The sequence below is a fragment of the Lemur catta genome, chromosome 3 (genome assembly GCF_020740605.2).
Source record: "Lemur catta isolate mLemCat1 chromosome 3, mLemCat1.pri, whole genome shotgun sequence".
Classification (NCBI taxonomy): Eukaryota; Metazoa; Chordata; class Mammalia; order Primates; family Lemuridae; genus Lemur; species Lemur catta.
The window spans coordinates 41,038,583-41,056,754 of NC_059130.1; the positions used below are offsets into that span (position 1 = coordinate 41,038,583).

At 34.7% G+C, this 18,172-nt stretch overlaps 1 protein-coding gene across 4 annotated transcripts in view; it reads right to left on the bottom strand.

Moving 5' to 3' along the window:
* The window catches only part of RABGAP1L (RAB GTPase activating protein 1 like), a 646,139-nt gene that overhangs the window by 485,573 nt on the left and 142,394 nt on the right, over window positions 1-18,172 (bottom strand). Inside the window, exon 1 of one of the 4 annotated variants that reach the window (XM_045547317.1) lies at window positions 8,225-8,385. The exons of the other annotated variants lie outside the window; for them this stretch is intronic. The gene's annotated coding sequence lies outside the window, so the exon portion shown is untranslated. Of the gene's footprint in view, window positions 1-8,224; window positions 8,386-18,172 lie in introns of those variants that run through there. 4 annotated transcript variants of the gene reach the window in all.

The window sequence follows — 18,172 nt, forward strand, 5'->3', positions numbered from 1 at the left end:
AAATTTATGGTAACTGTCAATTAAACACCCTAGCATGGAATACAAAGTCCTGGATAAATTGGTCCCTGCCTCTTCTCTAGCCTCATCTCACACACATAGTTTGTTGCTACATCTCAGCCACTCTGGCCTTGTTTCAGCTCCTTGAAACCTTTAAACTCTTTCCCAGTTCAAGGCCTTAGGACATCATTTTCTCTCTGCCAATATAGGTTTTCTCCTACTCTTTGCTATTTTCCAGACATCTTGGATCCATATCTCAAATGTTATTTCTACAAAGAGGTTTTCCAGACCCTCTTCAATATAAACTAAGTTTCCCATCAAAAGAGTCTTATCATACCCTGTCCTTTCCCTTCACTATATTTACCATAATGTAATTACACATGTTTTTATATTTATTTGTTGAATATTTGTCTCATCCATAAGGGCAAGGAAAGTGATGATTTCAAACAGAAATTATATTGTACCTGATACACAGTAGATATCCAATAAATATATGTGGGTAAAACATATGGATTTTGAAGTCAAATAGACCTGGGTTTTGAACTTAAGTTTCACTACTAATAAGATGTATGATATCGGACAAATTACGTAACTTTGTTGAGCTACTGTAACTGTATTATTAATAACAAAATGGAAATAACACTTCCTCAAATTCTTAAGATTAAATATAATACTTCTGGCATTCACCCAAGTGCCTATAACTAATTTTTTATTAATTATTATTATTATATTTACAGCAAAATACTAGGTTCTAAAAGATACAAAATAAGAATACAGGCATATATAAAGACATAATTATCTCTAATATCTACCTGTGCTATAATCCAATCAAGTTATAAAAATATAACTATTTTAATTCACTGCTTTTAAGAATTGATTCTGAATCATATTCAAACTTCAAGTGCATTTTCAAAACCACTTCAAATAATGAAAACTAAAATAGACCAATGGACTAAAAAATAGAGAAAAAGAAGAGACCACTTAAAAGTTAAGTGGTTATGTTTAAACCAATCAAATTTTTATTGCATTTCTACTATATTCAAGAAACAGAGACCTCAATCCATAGAACCACTGAAAGAATCATATAAAGAGATACAACAAAATGAAATACTAACAAAATGTTCAAATAATCCAAAAGATGTCCAAAAAGGGGGAAACAGAGGAATGAAAAGCAGAAAACAAGCAAAAAACAAATAATAAAATGGTCAACATAAATTGAAATATATCAACAATTATATTCAATATAAATGACATAAACATATCAATTAAAAGACAGATTGTTAGATTATATTAAAAACAAGGCATAACTATTCTGCCTACCAAAAACACCCACTTAAAATATAATAATATAGGCAGGTTAAAAGTAAAACGAGGGAAAAAGATATATCATGAAAACACTAATCAAAAGAAAGCTGAAGGGCCTTTATTAACATAAGACAAAGTAGACTACCAAGCAAGAAAAAAATCACCAGGGATAAAGAAGGACATTACACAATGTTAAAAGGATCAATTTAACAAGAACACATATGAATCTTACAATTGTTATGTACCTAACAACACGGTCTCAAATACATGAAGCAAAAACAGAAACAAAGGAAACAGACAAATCCACATTTATGATTGGAGACTTCAACATTCCTCTCGCAGCAATCAATAGAAAAACTTTACAAAAATTCAGCAAGGTATAGAAGAATGGAACAACATCATCAAACAGACTGTGATATTTATGTATTACCCTACCCAAAAACAGCAGAATCATATTTTTCAAAAAATGCACATAGACCATTTACCCAGATAAACCATTTCATGGATTATAAAACAAACCATAAGAAATTTTTAAAAATTGAGGCTAGTCCAAAGGTAGTGAGTTACCTCATTTGACTGTTCACAGTCAGTTACAGATAGAACTCCTTGTTCTACTACTTTCCTCTCTTCTCACTACTGCATTTGACAAGTTTAAAAAACAAAAAGAAATTTTTAAAAATTGAAAGCATAAAAAATATGTTTAGTGACCATAATACAATTAAACTGGGAATCAACAACAGAAATTTTTCTTAAAAATCCTCAAATACTTGGAAATTAAATAACACACTTCTAAACAATCCATGTATAAAAGCCAAAGAGGAATGTTTAAAATAGAAAATATTTTAAACAAAAATAAAAATACAACAAATCAAAATTAGTGGAATACATCTAAAGAGTGTCATAGGGAGAGTTAGAGCTATAAATGCTTATATTATAATACAAAGGCATCATCCAAAAATCCATAATCTCATCTTCCACCTTAAGAAATTAGGAAAAGAATGCAAAATAACCCAAAACAAGTAGAAGGAAAGAAATAAAATAACAGAAGAAATAAATTAAATTGGGGAAAGAAAAATTCAAAAACCAACAAAACCAAAAGGTAGTTCTTCAACATCAATAAATTGATACACCTCCAGGTAAACTAGCATAAGAAAAAAATATAGAAGATACAAATTACCAATATCAGGAATGAAAGAGTAAATATCACTACAGACTCCACAGACATTAAAAGGATAACAGAAATATTGCCAATAGCCCGATGCATATTAATTGGACCACACACATACTTTGATCACATGTAGAAACTAACTATTGTGCCTAGCAATTGGATTTCAAATACAGTATTTTTAATTCAAAAAACTTTTTATTGCCAATATTCACATATTTTCAGATAAATAAAATTAGATTTTAGATTAAATGGAACAATTCCTTCAAAGCCACTAAATACCCACACTTATCCAAGAGGAAACAGATAACCTGAAAAATATCTACTAAACAAATTGAATTTGTAGTTAAAATCCTTCTGAAAATAAAAACTTAAGGCTAGATGGTTTCAATGACAAATTCTACCAAATATATAAAGAAGAAATAACACTAATGCTATAAAAAAATCTTCTAGGAAATTAAAGAGAATACTTCCCAACTCATTGCACATTACCATCATTTCCCTGATACAAAAACTAAAGAAGTTATTATGAGAAAAAAAAAACCCACAAACCAATATCCCTTATAAACATAGACAAAAATCCTCAATCAAATATTATCAAATCAAACCCAGCTATTTATATATATAAATCAACTTCAAATCAAATATATATTCAAATATATTTCAAATCATATATATACACACATATATAAACACATCACAACCAATGTAATATGTGTAAAGCATATTACAACCATTGGGGTTTATTTGGGGAATGCAAAGCCTGTTCAAACTTGGAAAATTCAATCAGCATAATTCACCATATTAATAGATGAAAGAAGGGAGGGGAAGGGAGATAAAGAGAAGCTGGTTAATGGGTACAAAAACACAAATAGAAAGAATAAGTTCTAATATTTGATAGCACAGTAGGGAAATCATAGTTAACAATAATTCAATATATATTTCAAAACTGCTAAAAGAATTATAATGTTTCCAACACAAAGAAAAGATAAGCGTTTGAGGTGACTGATAACCCAATTACCCTGATTTGATCATTACACATTGCATATATGTATCAAAATATCACATGTACCCCAAAAATATGTACAACTATTATGTACAATTAAAAAATTTTTAAAAAAAGAAAGACCACATGACCATATCAATTGATGCAGAAAATACAACTGAGAAAATTCAGCATTTGTTCATATTAAAAACTTTCAGTAAACTTGGAATACAAGGGAGCTTCCTCAACCTGATAAAGAATATCTATGAAAAATACTTTATGGTAAAAGACTGAATGCTTTCCTTCCGAAAGGAATACAAGGGAGCTTCCTCAATCTGATAAAAAGTATCTATGAAACATACTTTATGGTCAAAGACTGAATGCTTTCCTCCTGAGATGGAGAACACAGCAAGAATGTCCACTGTCACCACTCCTAATCAACATCCTATGCAAGTCCTGGCCAATAAATTAAGATAAGAAAAAGAAAGAAAATTGTATATAGATTGGAATTAAAACTGGTCTCATTTACAAACAATATAATTGTCTTTCTCAGGAGTTGACAAACTTTTTTTATAAACGGCCAAATAGGAAATATTTTAGGCTTTGTAAGTCATATGGTCTCAGTCACAACTACTCAACTCTGTTGCTGTAGTACAAAAGTGTTACAATAGGGGTAAAATATTTATCTATAGTTAGTTTTTATACAAGCAAAATCTGCACTACTTTGATCACACATAGAATCTAACTATTATACCTAGCAATTGGATTTCAAATACAGTATTTTTTAATTCAAAAAATACTTCTTATTTCCAATATTCCCATATTTTTAGATAAGTAAAAAAATCAATCTGTATTTGTAAAATAAATGCCTGGTTCATATTAGAATTCATTACAGCTTAGCAACATGTAAATACATAATAGGAGTCTCACTAAGATATACTGGAAACATTCATCACACCAATGCAAATAAACTCTAAAACCTTTTTCAATATGGTATACTATTAAATATCATCAAATACAACATATAATATGCTGTTATCTCTATTAATAAATCCTCTGAAGCCATTCTTCTAAATACTGGCTATAAATGGGGATAAATGAGTAAACCAGACCTGAGGATTTTTATATTAATATTTTAAACACTAAAGTTTCTGTTAGTCAGAATCTTTAGGGTATAATACAGGAATCTAGATTTTTTTCAAAGGGTCACAAAAAATACTCAACAAAGAAGAGCCCAGGACCAGATGAATTCACAGCCAAATTCTACCCAATATACAAAAAAGAATTAATACAAATCCTACTGAAACTGTTCCAAAAAATTGAGGAGGAGAAAATTCTAACTTATTCTACAAGGCCAGTATCACTCTGCTACCAAAACCATACCAGGACACACAAAAAAGAAAAATATAAACTACTATATCTAATGAATACAGATGTAAACATCCTCAATAAAATACCAGCAAAACGAATCCAACAGCACATCAAAAAGATAATAGACTATGACCAAGTAGGTTTTATTCCAGGGATACAAGGATGGTTCGACATATGCAAATCAATAAATGTGATACATCATATAAACAGAATTACGGAGAAAAACCATATGATCGTCTCAGTAGATTCAGAAAAAACATTTGATAAAATTCGGCATCCCTTCATGATAAAACCCTCAACAAACTTGGCATAGAAGGAATGTACTTCAAAATAATAAAGGCCATTTACAAAAAACCCATAGCCAACATCATACTGAATGGGGAAAAGTTAAAAACATTCCCTTGAAGAACCAGAACAAGACAAGGATGCACACTTTCACCACTCCTATTCAACACAGTACTGAAAATCCTAACCAGAGCAACCAAGCAAGAGAAAGAAATAAAAGGTATCCAAACTGGAAAAAAGGAAGTGAAATTATCCTTATTTGCTGAGATATGATCTTGTAACTTGAAAACCCTAAAGATTCCACCAAAAAACTCTTAGATTTGATAAGTGAATTCAGTAAAGTTTCAGGATACAAAATCAACATAGAGAAATTAGTAGGATTTCTATACAATGATAATGCTCTAGCTGAGAATCACATGAAGGTAATCTCATTTACAGTAGCAACAAAAAATAAAATAAAATACCTAGGAATATATGTAACCAAGGAGGTGAAAGATCTCTACTAGGAAAACTACAAAACAGTGATGAAAGAAATTGTAGATGACACAAACAAATGGAAACATATCCCATGCTTGTGGATTGGAAGTATTAATATTGTCAAAATTACCATACTGCCGAAAGCAATCTACAGGTTTATGGCAATGTCTATCAAAATTCCAATGTCATTTTTCACAGAATTACAAAAACAACCCTAAAATTCATATAGAACCAAAAAAGAGCCCAATTAGCCAAAGCAATATTAAGCAAAAAGAACAAAGCTGGAGGTATCACATTACCTAACATCAAATTATGTTACAAGGCTATAGAACCAAAACAGCATGATACTGGTATAACAACAGACACGCAGATCAATGGAACAGAACAGAGAACCCAGAAATAAAGCCACATACTTATAGCCAACTGATCTTTGACAAAGTCAACAAGAACATACACTGGGGAAAGGATACACTTTTCAATAAACAGTGCTGGGAAAACGGGATTGCCATATTCAGAAGAATGAAACTAGACCCCTATCTCTTACCATATACAAAAATCAACTCAAGATGGATTAAATACTTAAATGTAAGACCTGCAACTATAAAAATACTAGAAGAAAACCTAGGGAAAACTCTTCTGGACATTGGTCTAGGCAAAGAATTCATGAGTAAGGCCTAAAAAGCTCAAGCAACAAAACCAAAAATAGACAAACGGGACTTAATTAAACTACAAAGCTTCTGTACAGCAAAAGAAATAATCAATAGAGTGAACAGACCACCTGCAGAATAGGAGTAAATATTTGCAAATTATGCATCCAACATGAGACTAATATTAAGAATCTACAAGGAACTCAATTCAACAACAACAAAAACAAATAATCCCATTAAAAAGTGAGCAAAGGGCATTAATACACAGTTTTCAAAAGAAGACATACAAATGACCAACAGGCATATGAAAAAATGCTAAACATCACACTAATCATCAGAGAAATGCAAATTAAAACCACAATAAGATATCATCTTACACCAGTCAGAATGACTATTAAAAAGGCAAAAAATAACAGGTACTGGCAAGGATGTGGGAAAAAAGGAACACTTATACATTGTTGGTGGAAATGTAAATTAGTATGACCTCTATGGAAAACCATATGGAGATTTCTCAAAGAACTAAAAATAGAACTATCATTTGATTCAGCAATCCTACTGCTGGGTATCTCTACCTAGGAAAAGAAATCATGATATCAAAAAGATACCTGCACGCATGTTTATCGCAGCACTACTCACAATAGCAAAGATACGGAATGAAGCTAAGTGTCCATCAACTAAGGATTGGATAGTGAAAATGTAGTATGTATACACAATGGAATACTACTCATCCATAAAAAGAATGAAATCCTATCTTTTGGAGCAACATGATGGAACTGGAGGCCATTATCTTAAGTGAACAACTCAGGCACAGAAAGACAAATATCACATGCTCTCACAAGTGGGAGCTAAATAACATGTACACGTGGACATAAAGTATAAAATGATAGACAGTGGAGATTCAGAAGGGTGAGGGGATGGGTAGATGGTACCCGATGAGGAATTATTTAATGAGTACAATATACATTATTTGAGTGATAGATGCCCTAAAAGCCCAGACTTCACCACTATGCAATCTATCCATGTAGCAAAATAACACTTCTACTCCATAAATTTATATAAATTTTTAAAATTAAATTAAATTAAAAATAAAGAGTCACAAGTGATTATGATACAAAGCTGAAGTGAGAACCATTGCCTACAAGACCTCTTGTTTTTAACAAAAATGTATATAGAAACCATATAACAGAATCAGATATTCTCACCAAGCTGCAGATGTATACAATCAAGCAGGGGGACAAAAAAAAAAAACATTTCCAAGCAGCTCTATTTGTCTCTGCACAGGTGACAGTAAAGAAAGCCAGTGTTAATCAGAATGCTAAGTCAGTCAAAAAAAAATTGCCTTCCACGGGCTTTTATTTTCCCACAGCCTTGTAAGTGCTCCACAGCCTTGTTAATTTTCATCTTTCTGCAATTAGAACAGTTATTATTCAGTTACTCTTGGTTATTTACTGAATGATTAGACTTTGATTTAAATAGGTTTAAATCAACATGCACCTTCAAAAAGGAATTTTCCTTTTATGTTTTTTAATTCGATATAGTGGATAAAAAAAACTTTGTCTCCAACTTAGAGGAATGTCAAGGCATCCAAAATCAAAGAAGAGATCTGGAGGAGAGGGCAAGAATACATTTGATGTTTTAACAATAAACCCATGGTTAGCACAGTGCCCAAAACTGTATAGGACGCTGTGGTAGGAAAAAGGTATAAAAACAGATAACTACTTCTACCTCCAGCCTGACTCTCATGTTCTTTTGGAGAAGACTGGAAAAGTGGCTCACTTTCCTGTAGTGAAGGTCAAGTCATAGGATCATAGGATCTTCTAAGAACAGTTAAGGCCATTATGACCTCCTGTCCTGACCTGGAGCCTATCCTTTTCTTACAGGCAAGCCTCCTCACTCCAAACTATCCCTCGCCTAAATACAAAACATAGGAAAATGGTATTTGGAGAACAGATTTATCAAGAGAAAAGCTTTTCCTCCCCCTTAACATATCACCTGCAGTCTTAATTCTGTCTCTTTAGGATCATGACTCCTCTCAATTCATTCAAATTCTCCCTCCTCTCTTGTTTCTTGAAACTTCTCTGTTTTCTGAATCCAAATCCTATTCCAAGCCAGACACAAAAGCCGAGTATTAGAACAATGCTCAACACAGAGAAAGTGCCACAGAAGTGTTACTATTTGTTATTGTTTTGTGCTGTTAGTTGATATAACACTGTAAGGCATGATAGTCTAACCTGTGATACAACAGACAAGTAACATTCAGGAATAACTAAGAAGCAAAGGTGGCTTCCACATCCTATACTAGTGCTACTCTGGAAATCTTCCTGCACAGATTATTACAATGGTAGTAATAATAAAGACAGCAAGCATTCAATCCTGACAACCCAAGCCTGTCTGCATCTTAGGATTTTTGTATTAGCTGTTCCTTTGAAAGGTCTTTCCCTGAACCTTCATATGTTGGGTTCTTTCTTGTCATTCAGATCTCAGACATTAAATGTCACTTCCTCAGAGAGGCCTTCCTTGACTGTCTATTCTAAAGTATCTAGCCACTCATCATATGATGATGGTATCATACTACTCCCTGCTATTTTGCCATCTGTTTGCCTGTGTCCCTCACATATCCTGTTTAAGGTAGAAAGCGTAGGCTTAAATAAATAATCCCCACTTCAGAGATGAATAATTTGCCTAACAAGATACAGCTGGGAAATATACAGCTGGTTAAGCTACATACAAACCCAAAAAGTCTGACTTAAACCCAACGTGATAAGGGTGAGTAGGGAGTACCGCTTTTGCACTACGTATATACTTCTATTATTCATATATCATCTAGTATTGTAATATTTTACCACTATATTCTTCACTCCTTAAGGAGAGAGAATATACATTATTTATTCATGTGCCCTCAATAGCTAGCATAATGCCTATCACATTTTAGGTATTAAATAAATATTTAATAACTAAACTAAGCACTGAAAATCATTTCTAAAATGAATACTGGCATTTCAGCAAAACTATAAAGTAAGTGATACAGGACTTTGGCCTTCCTCCACAATATAGTGACACTTCAATTCAAGCAGGAATGCCCTCTCCATTTCTTTACTCTGACCCCTAAGAAAACCTAGCCGAAGGAGGAAAATCTTATAAAAGTCATTAACAATGAGGACAATATAACTAGTAAAAGTTATTATGGTCTATTTCCTAGGGATTTTGACATTTTAACAGGTAGAAAAGCTTTAAGCTAATGGAATCAGAATCTAATAAGAAAATACCAGATGTTCATTAGTTTAGAAAGGCTTTTAGAGCAGAAATCTTTTTGGCACACAGTTTTCAAATAAGTCCATATAAGCAGAGTGCTCCTCCTAGATCAGCATCATACATCATTGAATTTTAGCAGCTAAGAATCTGTTTTCCAGGGAGTAAGCGTAGGTACACTGCCAACATTTCCAATGTTACAAGTCCTTAGATTTTCTTTATAAACTCTTCACATAATGTATAACTAATTTAAATAGTGATGTCAACAGTCAAAGATGGTGCAAGTAAAGAAAAGTTGAAGTAATACCTTAATACAACAAAAATAACTAGTACTCGTAAAAAAAGCTTTCAGAAAAAAAAAATCCCAATTTTAGTATTAGACTAACATAATTTTCCATATGCCATAAACATTTTACAAGGGTAAGTTTTAAGGTTGAACAGCTTAGGTTCAACTCCTGCTCCACCACCTAATAACTTTCCCGTGCCTAAAGTACTTATGTGGAAAATGGGGATAATAATGATACTTACACCTCAATAAAGTTGTACTGATGATTACATAAGTGAATCCATATAAAGTGCTTAGACTCTCTATGAGTAGTAGTGGCTATGACCACTATTGCTTATAGTGATAATCATAGAAGTCGTTGTTGATCTACTAAATAAAGATCACAGGAAAATTATCTTATGAAGCTTAACATATTTGACATTTATAGGATATTCCACACAATTGCCACAGAATACACATTCCTTACAAATACTTTTGGAAAATTCACCAAGATAGACCATATGCTGACATAAAATAAGTTTAAACAACTTAAAAGGATTCAAATCATACACAGTATATTCTGTGACCAAAGTAAAATGAAATCAGAAGTCAATAGCAGAAAAATAACTGAAAAATCTACAAATATTGGGAAATCAAATATGCTTCTAAACAACCCACAGGACACAAAAGAAATCACAAGACAAATTAGAACATATTTCAAATACAATGAAAATGAACACAGAATATTATCAAGATTTATGGTAAAGCAGTGGTTAGAAAGAAGGCTGTAATGTTAGAAATGCAAAAAGATTAGGGAAAAAAATAGTACAAAAATGAATGATCTAATTTTCACATCAGGAAGTTAGGAAAACAAGTGAAACCCAAAGCAGGAAAAAAAATAAAATAACAAAGGGAATAAACAGAAGAGAAAACAGAAAAGAAATAGGGAAATCAATGAACCCAAACCTGGTTCTTTAGCGAGGAAAAAGTCAATAAAGTTAATAGACTTCTACCAGGCTGATTAAAAAAACAAGAAAACATATAAGCTACCACTATCAGGAATAAAAGAAGATCCCACAGATCCTAAAGACATTAAAAAGAAAATAAGGCAAACTTTTGAGCAATAAATTAAACATCCTAAATAAAATTTTAAAATTCCTTGAAAGACACAAGTCACCAACTCAAGAAATAAAAAAAAATAGAATAATTCAATTCTATTAAAGAAATTAAATTCATAATTAAAAGGCTTTCAAAGTAATCTATAGGCCCTAGATGGCTTCCCTGGTGAATTCTGTCCAACTTAAGGAAGAAATAATACAAATCTTATAAAAATTCTTCCAGAAAATTGAGAAACAATTTTCAACTCATTTTTTGAAGACCTTACACTAATACTAAAACCGAACAAAGATATTACAAGAAAACTATAGACCAATATCCCTCATGAAAATGGACATAAAAATCATTAACAAAATATTACTAAATCAAATAGAGCTGTATATAAAAAGAATACCATCACAACAGATATATATTAATAAAAACAATACCATCATGATCAAGGGGGACTTATCCTAGAGAATTCGAGGTTAGCTTAACATTTCAAAAACTCAATCAATGGAATTCAACTTATTAATAAGAAAAAAAAAGGAAAAACCTCAATAGATGCAGAAAAAACATCTGATAGAAATCCAACACAGTTCGTGGGAAAAAAACTCAGCAAGGCAAGGGAAAGAAATTACAGGCATTCAGATTGGACACAAGGCTGTAAAACTGTCTTTATTTGCAGACAACATGATCATATATATAAAAAGCCTTGAGAATCTAGAAAAACTATCAAAACTAGTAAGTAGATTTAGAAAGATTGCAGGAAATAAGGGTAATATACAAAAAAATCAATTATCCTTCTATACTTTAGAAATAATCAAAAATTGAAATTAAAAAAAATACAACTTACAGTACTATCAAAAACATGTGGGTTCTGGGGGTGAGGGTATATACCAGCAAGATGTCAGAATAGGAGGTCCCCCAGCTCTCTCCTCATAGAAATACCAGCTAACAACTATTAACATATAAAACTACCTCTGCAAAAATCCCAAAAGCACAAAACTGAAAAAAGCAATATAGAAAGATAAGAGGACCAGTTTCAGTTTGATTGTCTTGCTACTACTCCAGGCCAGCACAGCATCATAGCAAGAAGGATCTGGTGGGCCTGAGGTTTCTCCAGTGGATCAAAAAAGAGCACATCCAACTTCCCCAATATTCTAGGGCACTTCCCAAGAGGCCGCTTCTGTTTTGTCTCAGGAGGGAACACTGAGGGAATCGTCAGGACAAGAACACATAGTTTTTTAACTTTTACACTAGAGTTAAAAGTGATGTATGTACCACTGTAACACTATATTAGAGAATTCTAGAATGGGTGCAGTAGCTCATTCCTGTAATCCTAGCACTCTGGACGGCCAAGGCATCAGGATCGATTGAGCTCAGGAGTTCAAGACCAGACTGAGCGAGAGCAAGATCCCATCTCTACAAAAAATAGAAAAAAATAGGCAGGCATGGTAGTGTGTACCTGCAGTCCCAGCTACTCAGGAGACTGAGGCAGAAGGATTGCTTAAACCCAGGAGTTTGAGGTTGCAGTGAGCTATGATGATGCCACAATACTCTAGCCAGGCTGACAGTGAGACTCTGTCCCCCCAAAAATAATAAATATTATTAAAATAAAAATAACTATAGTTATGGTAATTTGTAAATGGGTACATAATATAAAAAAAGATGTAAACTGTAACATCAATAACATCAAAAATATGAAGGGGGAGAAAAGTATAGCATTTTTATATACCAGTACGGTTAAGTTGTTATCAGCTTAAAATAAGATATAATAATTATACGATGTTTTATGTAAGCCTCACAGTAAGTGCAAAGCAAACACCTGTAGTAGATATACAAAAGAGTAATAGATCCCTTTATGCTGTAGAAATATTTTTTTAAAAAAAGATTACTAGAAAGGAATTAAAGCATACCACCACAAAAAGTCATCAAATTATAAAAACAGTAGAAAAGAAAGAAAGGAACAAAGGAACTACAAAACAGTGAGAAAAAAATTAATAAAATGACAATAATAAGTCCTTATCTACCAATAATTACTTTAAACACAAATAGATTAAACTATCAAATCAAAAGATATAGAGTGGCTGAATGAACACAAAAATAAGATCCGACAATATACTACCTACAACAGACTCATTTTAGCTTTAAGGACACAAACAGGGGGAAGGAGAAGAGATAGAAAAAGATAATTCTATGTAAATGGTAACCTGAATAGAACAGGGTGGCTATATTTGAATCAGACCAACTAGGCTTTAAGTCAAAAACTGTCATAAGAGACAAAGAAGATCATTATATAATGATAACATGATCAATTCATCAACAAGATATAACTGTAAATATTTATGCACCTAACATGAGATCACCTGGATATATAAATCAAATATTAAGAGAACTGAAATAAGAAATAAATGGCAATAAAATAATAAAGGGCACTTCAATACCATACTATCAAGAGTTGATAGATCATGCAGATAGAAAATCAGCAAAGAAATAGCAGATTTGAACAACACTTCAGACCAAACGGACCTAAAAGACATATAAAGAACATTGTGTCCAACAAGAGCAAAATATGCATTCTTCTCACATGTACACAGAAATTCTTTAGAATAAATCATATATTAAGACACAAAATAGTCTTAACAATTTCAAGAAGATTAAAATCATATCAAGTATCTTTTCTGACCACATTACTATAAAACTAAAAATTAATACAGGAGGAAAATTGGGAAAATTCAGAGATATACATAAACTAAAGAACATACTCCTGAGCAATCAATGGATCAAAAAGGAAATCATAAAATATCTGAGACGAACTAAAACAGAAACACAACACACCAAAACTTACGGTATGCAGAAAAAGCAGTTCTGAGAGGAAAGTTTATAGTGATAAATGCCTACATTAAGAAAAAAGAGAGGAATGAAGAATGAAGAGGGGCTGAAAGGTGGCAGAGTGGTGGTGACCTCCTGGATTTGTGCTCCTGGAGAGGAAGGCATGGATCTCAGTCTGCCACAATGCTAGAGGATCGCTCCCCACAAGAACAGCGGTGTGAATCCACGGAGAATCAGCATGGGACACAGAGAGCAAGAATAGACTGAGGTGAACCGGAAATCAGATCGTGACAATCTGGAGAGTGCGAGATGGACAATAGAGAGGGGAGCGTGGGACGGCTGTACTCACCTCACCAGTGAGTGAGGTGGGTTCAGCCCCACAGGAAAGCGGGGCTGTTTCCCCACTGACCCCTACTCCCACTCAGTTAGGGATCTGCCTGAAACCGGTGCAGAATCACCGCGGGAGACTCGGGGCTCTGTGGAGAGGGGACAATAGCGGGAGGCATTTTGGACCCCGGAGCCCTGTGGGCAGACTGCAACCCGCGGGAGAGGGTTCGTGCTAGGCTGCAGCGAAAGACATCTGGGGGGGGCGCCAAAATGTCTCCTTTACGTGGGCGGCCGGGCTCCCTCAATCCCGGCTCCTCCGGCCCCTGCCGGACCCTGAACATTCGCCCCCAGCACCAGCGACCGGCGGGCAGGCAGCCGCCATTGTCAGGGTCCACAGCCTAGCAGCTGCGGAGCGATTGGGAACCAGACGGCTCCCTGGGCAACTCCCTGCCCTACTCCGTGGACCCCCACTAGGAGCTCCGCCTTTGCAGGAACACTGAGTGGTTCCCCAGTCGCAAGGGAGTGGAGTGTGGACCTTGCGGACATTGGGGTGGGGCGGCACATCGCCCCCGGGAGCTGGAGCAGCTGGGGCGCTGGGCGAACGAGGGCACTTCCCTCCCCCCAGCCACTGTCTTTCGTGCACAGAGAGGCAGAAACTATCTCCGGAGAGGAAGAGGCAAGGAAAAAGTCGCTTTCCATCTGCAATTAGAACAACCCAGTGACGGGACTCTCAAACCAGTTTGGGGTCAAATTAATTCTCTGGGGCTGGACCCAACAGGAGCAGCCCCCCAGCTGAGGTAGCAAAATCCTGAACAACACGTGAAGGGCTCCCCCTAGTGACAGAGGAGGCAATTTATCCTGGCTTCTGCACAGCCCAAGATCAGTGCGCATGGCGTGCCTCTATCCAGGCTAAAGCTGAAAGAAGAGACCTAAGGATTGATCCAGATGGGAAGTCCTCAGCAAAAGATCTCTGGGAGTATAAAGAATCAAGCTGAAACCTTGCCGTCAAAGAGGATTACTAGTTCTCTACCAATTGACACAAACCAAATTCAAAATAGCAACATGACACAGGAAGAATTTCAAACATGGATCATAAATAAGCTGAATATTATGCAAGAAAAAATGGATAACCAACACAAAGAAACCACAAAAAAGATCCAGGACTTGGAAGAAAAATTCACTAAAGAAATCAAAATATTGAAGAAAAATCAAACTGAACTCCTGGAAATGAAGAATTTATTCAGGGAGCTACAAAACACAGTGGAAAGTCTCAAGAGCAGGGTAGATCAAACAGAAGAAAGAATCTCAGAGATCGAAGATAACACTTTCCAATTAAATAAGTCAGTCACAGAGATGGAGCAAAGAAATAAGAGAAAAGACCAGAGTCTATAAGAAACGTGGGATTATGTGAAGAAGCCTAACGTGAGAGTTATCAGCATTCCTGAGGGTGAAGAAGACAATAAGCAAGGGTTGGATAAGCTATCTGAAGACATAATTGAGGAAAATTTCCCAGGCCTTGCCAAAACTCTAGATATACAGGTTCAAGAAGCTCAAAGAACCCCTGGAAGATTCATACCAAATAGGAAGACACCACATCATGCAGTTATCAGACTGACCAAAATTTCCACTAAAGAGACCATTCTTGGAGCTGTAAGGAGAAAGAAACAAGTAACTTACAAAGGAAAATCCATCCGAATTACGCCAGATTTCTCAACTGAAACCTTACAAGCAAGAAGAGACTGGGGCCCCATTCTCACTCTTCTGAAACAGAATAATGCCCAGCCTAGAATCTTATACCCAGCTAAGCTCAGCTTTATATATGAAGGTGAAATTAAGACATTCTCAGATGAACAAAAACCCAGAGAATTCACTAAGACAAGACCAGCTCTCCAAGAAGTACTCAAAACAGAGGTATACATGGACCAGCACAAGAAAGACCCACGAATATAAAACTACTCAAGAGAAGATGAAAACCCAGTTATCACAATGGCTCAAGTGAGAAAACAGAATAATGAAATACAACCCAACATAAGGAACAGAAATCAGTCTCACTTATCAATTCTCTCATTAAATGTGAATGGATTGAATTCCCCACTCAGGAGACACAGACTGACCCAATGGTTAAAAAAATACAAGCCAAGTATCTGCTGCCTTCAGGAAACTCATCTAACCTGCAAGGATGCATTTAGACTGAAAATAAAAGGGTGGAAATCGATATTTCAATCAAATGGAAGCCAAAAGAAAGCTGGCGTAGCGGTTTTAATCTCCGATAACTTACTTTTTAAATCAGTAAAAGTAATGAAAGACAAAGATGGTTACTATATACTGGTGATGGGTACAATTCAACAAGAAGACATAACTATACTTAATATATATGCACCCAACTTAGGTGCACCCAGATTCATAAAGTAAACCCTACTTGATTTGAACAAAATGATAATAGCACTTTAATAGTCGGAGACTTTAACACGCCACTGACAATACAGGAGAGATCCTCCAAACAAAAAATAAACAAAGAAATAATGGACTTAAATAGAATGCTAGAACAAATGAGCCTGACTGACACCTACAGGACATTCTACCCAAAGTCCACTGAACATACTTTCTTCTCATCAGCTCATGGGACATTCTCCAAGATTCACTATATCCTAGGACATAAAGCATGTCTTAAAAAATTTAAAAAAATAGAAATTATACCATGCATCTTCTCAGATCACAGCGGAATAAAAGTAATAATGAACCCTAACAGAAACTCTCATTCCTACTCAAAGTCATGGAAGCTAAACAACCTTCTCCTGAACAATTATGTTATAAATGAAGAAATCAAGACAAAAATCAAAAGATTCTTTGAATTAAACGACAAAGGAGACACAACTTATCAAAATCTGTGGGACACAGCTAAAGCGGTCCTGAGAGGAAAATTTATTTCCATAAATGCCTATATCAAAAAGACAGAAAACTTACAAATAGACAATCTAATGAAGAGACACAAAGAGCTGGAGAAGGAAGAACAGACTGACCCCAAACCCAGCAGAAGGAGAGAAATTATTAAGATCAAATCAGAACTAAATGAAAAGGACAACAAACAAATCATAAAGGAGATTAATAAAACAAAAAGTTGGTTCTTTGAAAAAATAAACAAGATTGACACACCTTTGGCTAGCCTAACCAAGAGCAGAAAAGAAAAAACTCTAAAAAACTCCATCAGGAACATGAAAGGAGAAATCACGACTGATGCCACAGAGATACATGATATCTTCTATGAATTTTACAAAAATCTTTATGCACACAAATTGGAAAATAAGGAGGAAATGGACAAATTTTTAGAAACACACAGCCTTCCCAGGCTCAACCAGGAAGAAATAGAATTCCTGAATAGACCAATATCTAGATCTGAAATCGAAACAGCAATAAAAACTTTCCCAAAAAGAAAAGCCCTGGACCAGAGGGGTTCACACCTGAATTTTACCATACCTACAAAGAAGAACTGGTGCCCATCCTACATAAACTATTCTCCAATATCGAGAAGGATGGAATTCTCCCCAACACATTTTACCAAGCCAACATAATTTTAATACCAAAACCAGGAAAGGATGCAACAAAAAAAGAAACCTACAGACCAATATCCCTTATGAATATAGATGCAAAAATTCTCAATAAAATCCTAGCAAATGGAATCCAAGTGCTTATAAAAAAAAAAATCCATCACGACCAAGTGGGCTTCATCCCAGAGATGCAGGGATGGTTTAACATACACAAATCTATAAATATAATTCACTACATAAATAGAAGCAAAAATAAAGATCATATGATCCTCTCAACAGATGCAGAAAAAGCATTTGACAAAATTCAACACCCTTTTATGATAAGAACGCTTAACAAAATAGGCATAGACGGGTCCTATCTAAAAATGATACAAGCCATATATGACAAACCCACAGCCAACATCATACTGAATGGGGAAAAACTGAAAGCATTCCCACTTCGAACTGGAACCAGACAAGGCTGCCCACTGTCCCCATTACTTTTCAACATAGTATTGGAAGTCCTTGCAAGAACTATCAGGCAAGAGAGCAGAATCAAGGGAGTCCAAATAGGGAAAGAAGACATCAAACTCTCACTCTTTGCTGATGATATGATGTTATATCTAGAAAACCCCAAGGATTCAA